Raw genomic sequence first — 15,713 nt, 5'->3', positions numbered from 1 at the left:
GGGTTAAATGTGATGACTGGTGTACTAACGGGCTATCTGGGAGGGGTGTGAAAACCACGGGAGCGCGAATCACGTGTGTGTGTGTATGTATGTATGTGTATATATATATATATATATATATATATATATATATATATATATATATATATATATATATATATATATACAGTTGTGTCCAAAATTATTCAACCCCCACTGAAATTGAGTGTTTTGGCCAGTTTGACATTGCTTTTGATCATTCAGTCATCTTGCTTACATTTACATTAAAGAGGCACTTGTAGGTCAGACAAATATAACATAACAGTTATAATGAAATAACCACAAATGTCTTTTCTGTGCTCACAGCATTATCAGTTTTATTCAACCCCCAAGTGACATTCAATCTTAGTACTTAGTACAGCATCCTTTTACAGTTATAACAGCTTTTAAACGTGAAGCATAGCTTGACACAAGTGTCTTGCAGCGATCTACGGGTATCTTCGCCCATTCTTCATGGGCAAAGGCCTCCAGTTCAGTCACATTCTTAGGCTTGCGCACTGCAACTGCTTTCTTTAAGTCCCACCAGAGGTTCTCAATCGGATTTAAGTCTGGTGACTGCGATGGCCACTCCAAAATGTTCCAGCCTTTCCTCTGCAACCATGCTCTAGTGGACTTGGAGGTATGCTTGGGATCATTGTCCTGTTGAAAGGTCCAACGTCTCCCAAGCCTCAGGTGTGTGACGGACTGCATCACGTTTCCATCCAATATCTCCTGGTACTGAAGAGAATTCATGGTACCTTGCACACGCTGAAGCTTCCCTGTACCTGCAGAAGCAAAACAGCCCCAAAGCATGATTGACCCTCCACCATGCTTCACAGTAGGCAAGGTGTTCTTTTCATCATAGGCCTTGTTCTTCCTCCTCCAAACATAGCGTTGATCCATGGGCCCAAACAGTTCTAATTTTGTTTCATCAGTCCACAGAACACTATCCCACAACTTTTGTGGTTTGTCCACATGGCTTTTGGCATACTGCAGTCGACTCTTCTTATTCTTTGGAGACAGCAAGGGGGTACGCCTGGGAGTTCTGGCACGGAGGCCTTCATTACGCAGTGTGCGTCTTATTGTCTGGGCTGAAACTTCTGTACCCACATCTGACAAATCTTTTCTCAGTTCCTCAGCAGTCACACGGGGACTTCTCTCCACTCTACGCTTCAGGTAGCGCACAGCAGTCGAAGTCAGCATCTTCTTTCTGCCACGACCAGGTAGCGTTTCAACAGTGCCCTTTGCCTTGAATTTGCGAATGATGCTTCCTAAGGTGTCTCTTGGTATGTTTAACATCTTTGCAATCTTCTTATAGCCATTGCCCTTCCTGTGAAGAGAAATCACCTCTTCTCTTGTCTTCCTGGACCATTCTCTTGCCTTCACCATGTTTGTAACCACACCAGTAAATGTCTAGAAGGAGCTGAGTATCACAGTCATTTTAAAGCTGCCTAATTGGTGCTTATTATGCTTGATTGCTGCTCGGTGACATCCACAGGTGTTTTCAATACCTGATGGAAAGCACCTGTATGAACCTCTGTTCTTCAGAGTGGTAGTCTTTAAGGGGTTGAATAATTGTGGCAATGAAGAAACCACATAAGAACCATTTACTACTGTATTACATAAACAATTGATGTCATTTTAGTTGCATTTGGGTAGTTACAACGTCCTTGTAGGATTTGATTCTGAATACAATTCCAAATGTACACTATAGTCCCTAAACCCCTTTACAGCATTGGGGGTTGAATAATTTTGGACACAACTGTATATATATACACACACACACACACACATGTATATGTGATTTTGCGCACCCATGCCGCCCTGTAGTAGTATTTCTGCTATAGGGCGGTTACAGAAGCGGTTTGTTATGTCGCTGCGTTACTTTAACTGACAATTGCGCGGTGATGCAATACTGCACCCAATTAAATTTACATCCTTTTTTTTCCCACAAATTGAGCTTTCTTTCGGTGGTATTTGATAGCCTGTGTGGTTTTTTTTAATTTTTTGCGCTTTAAAAAAAAGGCTGACAATTTTGAGAAAAACTATATTTTGGACTTTTTGCTATAAAACATGTCCATTAAAAAAATTTAAAAATCAAATTTAGTCATAAATTTCTGCCAAAATGTATTCTGTGACATATCTTTGCTATAAAAAATCCCAATACATATAAATGAATTGGTTTATGTGAAAGTTATAGCGTCTACAAATGGCGGGAAAGATACTGGGATTTTTTTTTTATTATACTAATAATGGCGGCGATCAGCAACTTATGGCGGTGATCAGCGATTTATGACAGTGATCAGTGACTTATGGCGGGACTGCGGCAGACATTTTGACACTGGGGGGGAACTGACTTGGGGTCACTGACATCCCCAGTGACACCAATACAGTGATCAGTAAAAAAAAAACATTGACACTGTACTAATGGCACTGGGGAGGAAGGGGTTAACATTTATTAGGTAATGAAAGGGTTAACTGTGTGAGCGGAGTGTTTTACTAGGGGGCGGGGGTGTGTGCTTCACAGGAACACACTGATCCCAAGAGATAGTCTACTCTCAGGTTCAGCGTGCTCTGAACTGACAGATAGCAGAGCTGCAGTGTAAACACTAGCTCAGGAAAGGCACACAGATGGGGCACCTATTCCCCCCACTGATACTAATGATGGGGCACTATTCCTCCCACTGACACCGATGATGGGGCACTATTCCTCCCACTGGTGTGCATTGGAAGAGGGGTAGTCTTATACGGCGAGTATAGCCCAAACACTACATTTTAGCAGGAAAAGTAGAGGGTCGTCTTATACGCCGGCAAATACGGTAGTTTTCCACTATATAAGTTTTGGTCTTTTGTTGTCCCTGTATCACATCTCAAATGAGTTGTAAACAGCAGCCTTCTTTGAACTTCCAATCAGGCTGCTCACAATATACATTTGCTAGGTACAGTAACCAATTAGGGAGCATTATATTAGCCACAGTACAGAAAGGAGGGGGAATATAATGCTTGGTCACCAAGCTGTGGGTCTCTGTGTTGGGACACACAGCAGGCAGCATGACCAGACCTGAAGTTGAGAGGTAAACTAACTTCATACTTGTATTGTACATTGTATTGTAAACATGGTTTTGTGGGTAAATAGTAAATATTGTATAAGTCAAGGGAGTTATACTGTACATTGTGTTGTAAATACTGCGTAGCATGTAATTTGTATATATTATGTACCGTATTTTCCGGCGTATAAGACGACCCCCTACTTTTCCTGCTAAAATGTAGTGTTTGGGCTATACTCGCCGTAGAAGACTACCCCTCTAGCAATGCACACCAGTGGGAGGAATAGTGCCCCATCATTGGTGTCAGTGGGAGGAATAGTGTCCCATCATTGGTATTAGTGGGAGGAATAGTGCCCCATCATTGGTGTCAGTGGGAGGAATAGTGTCCCATCATTGGTATTAGTGGGAGGAATAATGCCCCATCATTGGTATTAGTGGAAGGAATAGTGCCCCATCATTGGTGTCAGTGGGAGGAATAGCACCCCATCATTGGTGTCAGTGGGAGGAATAGCACCCCATCACTGGTGTCAGTGAGAAGAATCGTGCCCCATCATTGGTATCATTGGCAGGAATAGTGCCCCATCATTAGTATCAGTGGGGGGAATAGTGTCCCATCATTGGTGTCAGTGGGAGGAATAGTGCCCCGTCATTAGTATCAGTGGAGGAATAGTGCCCCATCATTGGTGTCAGTGGGAGGAATAGTGCCCCATCATTAGTATCAGTGGGAGGAATAGTGCCCCATCTTTGGTGTCAGTGGGGGGGAATCGTGCCCCATCATTGGTAACAGTGGCGGGAATAGTGCCCCATCATTAGTAACAGTGGGGGGAATAGTGCCCCATCATTGGTGTCAGTGGGGGGGAGGAATAGTGCCCCATCGTTGGTGTCAGTGGGGGGGAGGAATAGTGCCCCATCGTTGGTGTCAGTGGGAGGAATAGTGCCCCATCATTGGTGTCAGTGGGAGGAATAGTGCTCCATCATTGGTATCAGTGACACCAATGCTGGGGCACTATTCCTTCCACTGACAGCAATTACACTTGCTGACTCTGTTCTAGTATGGTGCTGCTGCAGCCAGCATATGTGGTTGCAGCAGCACCTCTACACGGCACACTTACCTGCTGCTCCTGCACTCGATTTTTGTGGGGCAGCTCGGCTCCGCCCCCTCGCCGGTGATTGGCCGCCTGTGTGCCTTTCCTGAGCTACAGTTCTGGCGGCCAATCACCGGTGAGGAGGCGGAGCCGAGCAGCCGCTCGAACATCCAGGGGCCGAATTGAAGGAGCAGCCGCGCTTCCTGGACCGTCGTGGGACCGGAGCCAGGTAAGAAACACCAGCCCCTGCCCAGCCCTGTACTTAGTGTCCCTTCCGTTGGAAGGGGGGGGGGCGGCGGCACCGCACCGCCCCCCTAAAAAGTGTCAGTGTGCCGTATACCGGCGTATAAGACGACCCCCGACTTTTGAGGAGATTTTCAGGGGTCAAAAAGTCGTCTTATACGCCGGCAAATACGGTATATACATTTACACCAGTATGTTTTCTAGCATCAAACTATTCATAGCTTCCACTCAATTGTCTAAATACTGTATATTTCCATCTCACTAAAATATTCTTGTAATTATAATATTATTTACATCTGTTAATGGAGATTTCACATAAACTCATTATCTAACATTATGAATGTGAGTGCATTCCTTATGGTTTATTGTGCAATAAAGGTTTTTAAAGGATAAAGCACTATGTTGAGCTTTTATTTATGAGGAACACGGCTGACCCTTAGGCGGTTATTTGGAGAGGGCATACTTGGAGATATTATTCAACAAGTTAATATTCAGAGTCCTTACGTTTGGGACCAAAAGTGCAGTTAGACCAAAACATTGTATAATGTGAGGTCACACTGCTGGAGGTGAGATTTATGGTGGAGGATAGTTTGCACTGGAATCCTGTCACAGTTGCACACGGTGGTCGTTATCTCGAGAGTTCACAGAAGAATACTTAATTGATTGGACTTTGGTTGATAAAAATATTTTTTTGAGTAGTATATTTTTTGAGTCACATTATCTCTGTTCTTTTGAGTTCACTGTCCTGAGTTTTTGGTTTTTAGTTATATTTTATAGGAATTGTGCATTTTGGTATATGTAGCGCAGCACTTTTTGTCACTTACATTATTTCACTACTTGGCCTACTAAGACATGGGTTGTGTGAACTAGCAGCTACAGCATTTGTATTATACCTATTTTACTTATTTATTATTTTATATTGTGTATTTACCATAGTAAGCACTTGAGTTATATTTATTATTTTCAGCAATTACAAAAGTGTTACAACTTTTTGAGTATGATGGTAATAAAACAAAGAAGTGAACGAAAAACATTTCTAACAATGTGAAGAGGAAAGAAACAAAGGTCAAAGAACATAGCAGTACTCCGTTAGTATGATCAAATATTGCTAGGTAGCACAATAACATATCGAGCGTTGGATCCTTATATAATCCTTCAGTTTAACTAGTTTAGTAGGGCTGGTAGATACTCTATCCTGGAATAAGAATAGACTAGTGTGTGTTGAGGTCGGTGGGATCTACTGTTAACGGGCGTTAAAAGTTACCATCTACACTGTGGCAAATTTCTTCCTCCTATGAGTGTGTTATTTTGGTCGACTAGTATCTTACAGAGGAGGGTTGAAGGGGGTGGGCGGAGAGAGGGTGAAAAGAAGAAGAAAAAAGGGGGGGAAGGGGTAGGGCTTGGGGAGGTCCAAGTGTAATATGGGGGTTCAGAAGAATAGACTGCAGAAGAACAGAGAGAGGTACAAGTCCGTCCTAAAAGGTTGATGGAGATGGGGGGAGTGAGGGGACAAGGGTGGAGAGATCTCCCTTGGATTGGGTCATCCCCAACACTACCCTTGTTTCTTAAATAGTTAAGGCATTTAACCACTTGAGCTGCAGAGGATTTACCCCCCTTAATGACCAGACCTTTTTTTTGCTGTTTGGCGCTACACTAATTCAAATGATAATTGCGCGGTCATGCAATGCTGTACCCAAACAAAATTTTACGTCCTTTTTTTCCACACAAATAGAGCTTTCTTTTGGTGGTATTTGATCACCTGTGCGCTTTTTATTTTTTGCGCTATAAACAAAAAAACCACGAAAAGTTTGAAAAAAAACAATATTTTCTACTTTCAGCTATAAAAAATATATCGTAAACTCAAAGTTAGTCATAAATTTAAGCCAAAATGTATTCTGCTACATGTTTTTGGTAAAAAAAATCCTGTGCATTAGCGGGCAAACTGGCGCTATCTAGGAGGGGCGCTAACACTATCGGAAGTCACCAGTGACACTAATACAGTGATCAGTAAAAATCTGTTCACTGTAATCAATGACACTGGTGACAGGGCAGTGAAGGGGTTAACTGGGGGGGGAGGGGGGCGATCAAGGGGTTAGATGGGATTATTGGTGTATTAGCGGGCAATCTGGCGCTATCTGGGAGGGGCGCTAACACTATCGGAAGTCGCCAGCGACACTGATACAGTGATCAGTAAAAATCGCTTCACTGATCAGTGACACTGGTGATAGGGCAGTGAAGGGGTTAACTGGGGGGGAGGGGAGATTAAGGGGTTAAATAGGATTACTGGTGTACTAGCGGGCAATCTGGCGCTATCTGGGAGGGGAGCTAACATTATCGGAAGTCACTAGCAACACTGATACAGTGATCAGTAAAAATTGGTTCACTGATCAGTGACACTGGTGACAGGGCAGTGAAGGGGTTAACTGGGGGGGGGGCGATCAAGGGGTTAAACGGGATTACTGGTGTACTGGCGGGCAAACTGGCGCTATCTGGGAGGGGCACTATCGGAAGTCGCCAGCGACACTGATACAGTGATCAGTAAAAATTGGTTCACTGATCAGTGACACTGGTGACAGGGCAGTGAAGGGGTTAACTGGGGGGGGGGAGATTAAGGGGTTAAATGGGATTACTGGTGTACTAGCGGGCAATCTGGCGCTATCTAGGAGGGGCGCTAACACTATCGGAAGTCGCCAGCGACACTGATACAGTGATCAGTAAAAATTGGTTCACTGATCAGTGACACTGGTGACAGGGCAGTGAAGGGGTTAACTGGGGGGGGCGATCAAGGGGTTAGACGGGACTACTGGTGTATTAGCGGGCAAACTGGCGCTATCTGGGAGGGGCGCTAACTCTATCGGAAGTCGCCAGCGACACTGATCAGTAAAAATCGCTTCACTGATCAGTGACACTGGTGACAGGGAAGTGAAGGGGTTAACTGGGGGGGCGATCAGGGGGTTAAATGTGTCCTAGAGTGTTCTAACTGTCAGTGTTTAGTGTTTTACTCACTGTTTGGATGTCTTCTTCTCTTTCTGGAACGGAATGTGTCCAGGCAGAGAAGAATGACATCATATCCTGCCCTGTGTAAATGTCAACACAGGACAGGATAGGACAGGGACCAATCATGTGATTTCAGCCAGAAATCACTGGCTGGAATCTAATGATTGATCCCTCCTGGATCGAATCGTGTCACCCGCGGGTCGGCAGAAGCGCGCGCGCGCCCCCTACCCGCGAACGTGTCGGGAGCGCGGAGCACGTTTTAAAACGTGCTTTTGCGCTCCACTGCCGCCCTGCACACGTATATATACAGTGTCAGGGCGGCAAGCGGTTAAGTAAAAGCTTGGCGCTCGGCGCGCTCCCAGCACAGAGACCGCGGTGTCACTGAGAGCCCCAGGTCACGTGATCGCTGTGATAGCCTCTAATTGCAGCCCGGCCCCCTTGTTTTTTCTCTCTCTATGAATGGAGAAGAGAGATACATTGTATCTCTCTAACTCCTGGCATAGAGAGATAAAAAAAATTTTGGAAAAAAAAGATAAAATATTCAAAAATAAAGAAAAATACCTAGATCAAGGTTTGATCTAGTTCAGTGCCAGGGTTAGTGTTTGGGTCAAGGGCAGGGTCAAAGGTCAGGATTTAAAAAAAAAAATTGGTGTCAGTTAGCGTTAATGTCAGTGTCTGTGTTTTTAGGTAAAAAAAAACAAAATGCGCACTATTGTTTCTGGGCTGTACTACGGGTACAAATAACATACCTATATATGGTATCGCTGCGATCGTCGAGAGCTGGAGAATTTATTTTGTGTTGTTTTTATGGAGGTAGGTTATGGTCGTAACAAGAAAGACCGCTAAATAAAAAAAACTATTTTTTTTTCTGTTTTGGACCAGTTTTCCTTTGATAATAAAAAAAATTAGGCGCTATCCATTACCATTTACCACCAAATGAAAGCCCAATTTGTCCTGAAAAAAACGCGGTATAATCCACCTGGATGTACAAAGTAGTTGTGATGATATGTACGGTTTTACTAACACATGTCAATGTTGCAGAATTGTGCTTAGGCATTTAGATTTGTTTTACCCTTAGGTGTGAAGGGGTTAACCAAGTGCATTGCCAGTGATTTGTGATACGCCTTGAGAGATGAGGTGGGGTAGTGCAATACGTATTGAACTGGGGAATGGTCTAACAAATCAGCTGTTACTGTTAGTTGGTATATAATAGAGCAAACCTCTGAGCAGAACGGCTGTAGTATTTGGCATTCCCCTCAAATGTGTAAGAATGTGCCCGTATCTTGAAGGCATCTCCAGCATCTATCGGAGAGGGCCAGGCTGAATTTGTGCAGCAGAGCTGGGGACCTGTACCATCTGGAGTGGAGTTTGTAATTGGTTTCCTGGGTTGCAATATTTACTGAACCTTTGTGTACAGTTTGGAAAATTTGTTCCCAATCTTCGGGGGAAATATCTGTTCGCAAGTCTTTGAACCATATAGCACATGCTTTCCCCGATCCTGATGGTACGTGCGCGTCTAGGAGTGAATGTACGGTACATGTGACATGTTGCTGAGAAGTTTTCAAGCACAATTTTTCAAGTGCTGTCAGGTTACAAGACGTTTGCAGAGGAATTTGGAGTTGTGAGAAAGTGATGAAGCTGGAGCTATATCCAGGGGGGAGTCGCACTTTGGGCCATTGTGTTGTGAAATGTTTTCGATCCCCGTCTGGAAAAACTGGTGAACCCATATGATTTCATTTGGTGTTAAATCTAGATGACATCCCTGGCAAAAAGTCAGGGTTCATTCTGACAGGTGTCATAGGGCTTGGGATCGAGGAGATTTCAGCTTGCTTGCATTCCTCATGAAAGCTGAGGATGGTTGGTCTAATGAGCGGGTGGAGTCTGAGGGAACTTGAGAGAGATTTACTGGTGAGCCATGGGAGAGCCTGCAGGGGTAGGTCTGAAAAGGAGGCTTTTAGGTAGACACAGTTTTTTATCTTGTGGTGCACATGCCAGTCTGCTCTTCTAGAAATGTGGCATGCCCAATAGTACTTCTTGAGATTTGGGTGGCCTATCCCCCCTTTTTGTTTGGGTAGCATTAATTGGCTATAGCTAATACGTGGCTCTTTCCGGTGCCATAGGAACTGTATACAGATCTTTTGGTAAGTATGCAGAAATGTTTGTGGCAGTTTGGCAAAGTTTGTAGGATATATAATAAGCGTGAGAGCACATTCATTTTAAGGATTGCTGCTCTACCAAACCAGGAAAATAAGGGTTTATCCCATCTTTTGAGGTCTTTTGCTATGGCATGTATAATGGGTAGGTAGTTTCTGGTGTACAGTTCTGATAGGCGGGTTGGTAGTTGTATACTCAGATAAGTGATGGCTTCCAATTGCCAGATGAAAGGGAAGTTATCACGACAGAGCTTGACCGACAACGTTGGCAGAGTGACGTTTAGGGCATGTGATTTGTCAAAGTTAATTTTGAAGTTTGAAATGTAATGAAAGAGGTGGAAATCTTGCAATAGGTTAGGTAGGGTAGTGTGGGGTTCAGATAGATAGGAAGAGCAAAATGTCATCAGCAAAAGCTGCTAGTTTGTATTGTTTTGCAGTGATTGTGATATCGTTGATGCTTTCATTCGCTCGAAAGGAATGGCTCTATTGTGAGTATGAAAAAAAGAGGGGATAGAGGGCATCCTTGTCTGGTGCCATTGTGGATGGAGAAGGCGCCCGACACAGCCATTAACATGTACTCTGGCTGTCGGCTTAGCATAAAGAGCCAATATGAAATTTATCAGTCGGGCTCCCAGGTCTAGCATCTGAAGGACAGCTTACAGGTAGTCCCATGCCAGTTTGTCGAATGCCTTCTCCATATCCAATGAAAGAAAGAAGGCTTGGTGTTTGGAGGTGGTAAGCCAATGGTGGATGTTAATTGCCTTGATGGTGTTATCCCTAGCTTCCCTTCCTGGAACAAACCCCACTTGGTCTTCTGCAATGAGAGGATTTATTATCGATAGAAGCCTATTTGCTAGTATTTTGGTAAAGATCTTTAGGCCCACATTGAGTAGGGCAATTGGGCAGTTGTTAGTTACTGAGGTGGGGTCTTTCCCAGTTTTTGGGATTACTGTGATGTGGGCTTTAGAAAGATCGGTCATGTCGATGTCTGGGTTTGAGAGGGATTTGAATGCTTGTAGGAAGGGGCGTGCTAGGACCTCTGAAAATGTCTTATAGTAGACTGCTGTGTATCCATCTGGTCCCGTGCTCTTTCCTGGTTTTAGTTGCGTAACTGGCACTGTGAATTCTTCAGTGGTCAGATGACTATTGATTTTATGTGCCATGTCACCGGAGATAGGTTTTGGGCTGTATTTTGTCAAGAAGTCGTGCAAGATCTCTGTTCTGGGCCTCTGATCTGCGGGTGGTCATTGAGCATGGGGGTAAATTATATAGGCCTGAATAATAGTTCTCAAATTGGGTTGTGATCCCGGGAGGTCAACACTGATGTCCCCTGGGCAAGTTCTACATTATAACAATCTGAAGTCTGCCTTCACCTTAACAATAAACAACACCTTTTAAAGACAGCGAGGTGCACATTGAACAAAAAGGACAAGTGTTTTGTGAATGGGATTAGAGGCCATCTACATCAAACTGGAACAGCCATCCCTGAACGGGTGTAGGGGGTCTTCAACACCATCTGTCTGTCACATATAATGCCATTTTAATATCTGTGATTTCACAATTCACACCTTTAAGCCATTTCACCAACTATGTGATTATGTAATTAGAACTGGTTGGTTCCACAACTTTCATACCATGCATCCTTGGACAATCAACATCTCTACATTCAATGGTGATTGCATAAAGAATCTTAAGCTGTGGATCTAAATGCTGGGGTATCTTCCTAACACTCATTGGAACTGAAGAAGTGCCCTGGTTAAGCTATGAAATATCTTCAACATTACTGCCTGAATCCAGTTGAATGTGCAAACAGTTTTATCAGGACTTTTTGTGATATTGTCTTACAAAAAATTATTTTATTTTTTTATACAATCCATTGACAGAAAATAAATTCACTAAAAAGTGCATTGTTTTATTACTTTGGTCAGTGTTAGTGTTACTATACATTGTTGTATTCTTTAATTTGTGCTGTAAAATTATGAAGCATTACAAAGATAATGCAATATAAACAAAAGTTAATGGACAAAATATAAAAAAGGTTAATTTCTGTTTTTCTAACCATTAATATTTAAACAAATAAATGCATGAAAATAAAAGCTAAGGGAAAGGAATTGAGTAGGGCTGATTAAGGAAAGCTAAGACTAGCCATGATGGATCGTATTTTCAGTCAGTAGGCTGAATGGGGAAAAAATAAAAATAAAAATTCCTCCATCCACATAATCGAGGTGGATAGTCCTTCCTGATAAGATTATATTCTGATAGCGGAAACTCTCCGCTATCAGAATACACTGATCAGCGACTGCAGCCGCTTGTCGTAAATATATGGATGATGACTAATTATTGGAATAATTAGTGTATCTATAGAAACAGTAGTGTATATTTGCAACATCGCTGATCGAGGAAAAAGTGCACAATAAGCCAGTTGAACAGAAGTCGATCCAACGATTGGCTTCTGTCAGAGGTGTAACTACGACCTTCAGCGCCCCGGTGCAAGAAACCATGAAGTGCCCCCAACCCACTCTGGCCTGCGCCCTTCCCTCCAAGCCTGGAAATCTTTCCACTAATCCCAGGACCCTTTATTACAGTCCCGCAGCGGATCCCTTTCACATGTTCTGCAGTGGGCCTCGTTCCTGCTGTCTTGCCCCCCATGGTGGTGGAACGCCAGGGCCCAGTCACAAGTGCGACCTTTGTAACACTGGTAGTTCACGTGATTGGGTCAGTGGACGAGGCCAGTAGTTTTTAATTTTTGTTATTTTATTTTTTCATTAATTCTTCCATTTTATTTGAGTTATTTTGGGGTCTAAACAGACCTCCAATATATCACCTTTGAGACATAGGAGGTTGAGGACACAGCCCTCAATCTCCATCTCTGCAGCCTCAGCTGCACAGAACGAATGGACAAGGATAGCACACAGGGGCAGTAGGAAACAAGTACACTAGATACAAGGCCCCCCCCTTCCCACCACCACAATCTTCCCACTAAACCTGCCACACACAGTTACCTCCTGTATAGGAGTGCCCCCGCTCAGGATGAAGGCTCACGGGGGGGGGGGGGGGGGAAAGAGTGTTAAATGTAGTAGCAGATTGAAAAACATAATACTTTATAATCAGTTACAGCAGTTTTTTTCCTTTTGGGATAAGGGAGCATGTTCTGTTGAAAAATAACAGACTTACTGGCCATATCACCAGATGAAAAAAAAGAAAGTCTGGGAGGCAGTGTGACAGAAAAGGGGGGTATTGTGAAAGAAGAGGGGGGGCAGGTGACAGAAGGAGGGGGGCAGTATGACAGGAGGCTAGGCAGTGTGACTGATGAGGGGGGGGGGGGGGGACATTGTAACATGAGGGGGCAGTGTGACATAAGAGGGAGGGACAGTGTGACAGGAGGGAGGCAGTATGATGGGAAGGGCACTGTGACGGGGCATTATACCAGAAGGGGGCAATGAGACAGAAGGAGGGCAGGATGATGGGGGGGCAGTATGGGGCAGGAGGGGAGCAGTATGTTGGGGAGTAGTGTGACAGGAGGGAGGCAGTATGACGGGGGGGGCAGTATGACAGTAGGATGCCTGGGCACACACTATACTGGCTCAGATGCTGGGCAGTGCACTGGGTATTCTTGTAGACTCTGCTGTGGCAGAGAATATGCAGGTTACCAGGCAGTCCTAGCTGCTTTTCTCTTATCCGCATCAGCCCATGACTGCCAGAAGCACCAGGCTGTATAGGAGGGGTGGCATGTAGAAGAAGCAATCGCCTACATTTTTCTCCTGGCTCCTTCAGGCTGTTCAGCGGCTGCAAGAGGAAAATGGATCGCCGCTTTTATGTGACAGGGGAGTTACACAGGCCCCCTGCAGCATGGGACTGAGTCGCAATTGCACCCCTTTAGTTACGCCTCACTTCTGGGAAAAAAAAGTCAGACTGCTGAGAAAAAAAAATCCAAACGCCTGTAAAAGCAGCATTTAAGCCCAATGTGCATGAGGCATAAGGGCTCATTAAGATGTGCAAAGAAATTTGAGCTCCCATTAAGGCACCTAATATGTTAAGATGCATTGACAGCACGTTTTTGATGCATTTGCATCTTGTTAACCACTTCAATACTGGGCAGTTTCACCCCGTTCATGCCCAAGCCAATTTTCAGCTTTTAGCACTGTCACACTTTTAATGACAATTGCAACACTATACCTGTATAAAATATTTATTAATTTTTGAGACAGAAGTAAAGATGAGGAGAGGTTCACCAATCTGTGAAAAAAGAAATCTCAGTCTAAGACACTCTGACTCTCTAAGACTACTTTTACAAAACATGGCATAAATGTTTTAAAAATGCATGTGCATTTTTGCTGCATTTGTGGCACGTTTTTAAAAGGACATTTGACTCAAAAGCCACACCAAAAATTCACTGCAGGTGCGTTTTTGCCACATTTCCATTGATTTCAGTAGGGAGGTGCAGGGTTTTTTTTGGGGGGTTTTTTCCGCACCAAAAATGCAACAAGCCTGAACCCACAACTGATCAGTGTGAAGAGTTTCATAGGAATACACGGTCACGTGTTTTTCTTCCACTTTTGTGTTAAAAAAAGCAAATCCGTGTGAAAGCAGCCTAAGATGCTCTTTTTATTCCCAACTATGTTACTGACCCGCTGCCAATTAACTCCTTCACGCCGACCATATGCAAATTAGCAGAACCACTGGACTGGGCTTTTTTCCATGGGTAACGGCACACTACCAACACAACCGGGATCTCACTGAAAGCCCTGGGTCCTGTTATAACGATCAGGACCTGGAACTCCCAATTCTGGTAACATGATCGCTGATAGCCTCTGATTGGCTATCACACTGATCAGTCACTGTGTTTTCTCTCTCTGAATTGGGTCAGGATTTTTTTTTTTTTTTAAATTGGTGTCAGTGACAGGATAAAAAAAAGAAAGCAAAATGTGCACTATTGTTTCTGGGCTATTACTATTTAGCACCAAATGAAAGCCCAATTTGTCCTGAAAAAAACAAGGTATAATGCACCTGGAAGTACAAAGTAGTTGTGATTATGTACGGTTTTACTAACACATGTCAAAGTTGAAAAATTGTGCTTAGGCGTTGTGAGGGACCGCCGAGCGGCACCACTAGCACTCCACTGGTCAGGCGTGCCCAGAGCGCGGAGTCTAAGCCCCAGGGTACTTGTTCACCAGGGCCCCTGATGGTGGGGATGGACTTGTAGTACCCCGAGACCAGGTCGCCTCTACTGGGCACACCTGTCAGTGGTAGGGGTGTTCGCCAGGGGCTCCAACCAGGGAGAGCCAGATGTGAGGAGGTCGGGTGACCCCGATGGGATGGATGGATGGCTGAGCAAGTGCGTAGTCAGACAGGCCGAGTCGGTAAGGTAGAGGACGGTAAGGTACAAGGGAGCAGGCAGAGAATCGTCGGGTCACACGCCAGGTCAGCAACAGGAGGTCAGATCTAATGAGGGGCATCCAGGGAGAGAGGTCAGGCAAGCAAGGGTCTGGGCAGGAGAAATCAGCAGGTCAATAAACAATCCGGGTCAAAAAACTTACTAGGCACAGGTACAGGATCACAGGAAGCAGGTAAGACCAGAAGGCAAAGAAATGACAGCTCAGGGACCTTTAAATATCCCGCCCTGCGCTGCCATTGGTGCCCAGCGGGCGACCGCGGCTTCTACTGCGCATGCGCGAACTCGAACGCCGCGGCCGGCCCGGACCTAGTGCCCGTGTACAGGGCGGAGCAGTGCGCCTGCGCCGGGACCATCGCGGCAGGGATCGAGGAGATCCCTGACAGGCGTTATGATTTGTTTTACACTTAGGAGTGAAGGGGTTAACCTAATTCGTTGCAAAATGTTCTTCCAGCTCTTCCTTGTTCATACCATTTCCTTTGTCAGCTTTTTGCTGCCCTGTCCCAAATTTTTTCGAGATATGTTGCTACCATCATTTCCAAAGTTACCTTATATTTTTCTTAAAATGGTACATTTTCTCAGTTTAAACATTTTTTGTTTTCCATTTTCTATTGTGAACACAATATGGGTTTACGAGATTTACAGCTAATTGCATTCTGTTTTTATGTCAATTTTACACAGCTCCCCAGCTTTTTTGGGATCAGGGTTGTAGCTGCTGTATCTACACAGCAACGCCTAGCTGTCATTTTGAGAGCTGGGCGTTGCTGGTAAATACTGT

The 15,713-nt window shown here is 44.4% G+C and overlaps 1 protein-coding gene across 10 annotated transcripts in view; it reads left to right on the top strand.

Annotated features, from left to right (window-relative positions):
* Positions 1-15,713, top strand: part of VAV2 (vav guanine nucleotide exchange factor 2) — a 351,081-nt gene that overhangs the window by 321,662 nt on the left and 13,706 nt on the right. The window lies entirely within an intron of this gene.

The sequence above is a fragment of the Staurois parvus genome, unplaced genomic scaffold, assembly GCF_062004578.1.
Source record: "Staurois parvus isolate SC_StPar_1 unplaced genomic scaffold, SC_StPar_1.0 ptg000365l, whole genome shotgun sequence".
NCBI lineage: Eukaryota > Metazoa > Chordata > Amphibia > Anura > Ranidae > Staurois > Staurois parvus.
The sequence above is the reverse complement of the archived record's forward strand: the minus strand, read 5'-3'. Positions and strand labels throughout refer to the sequence as shown.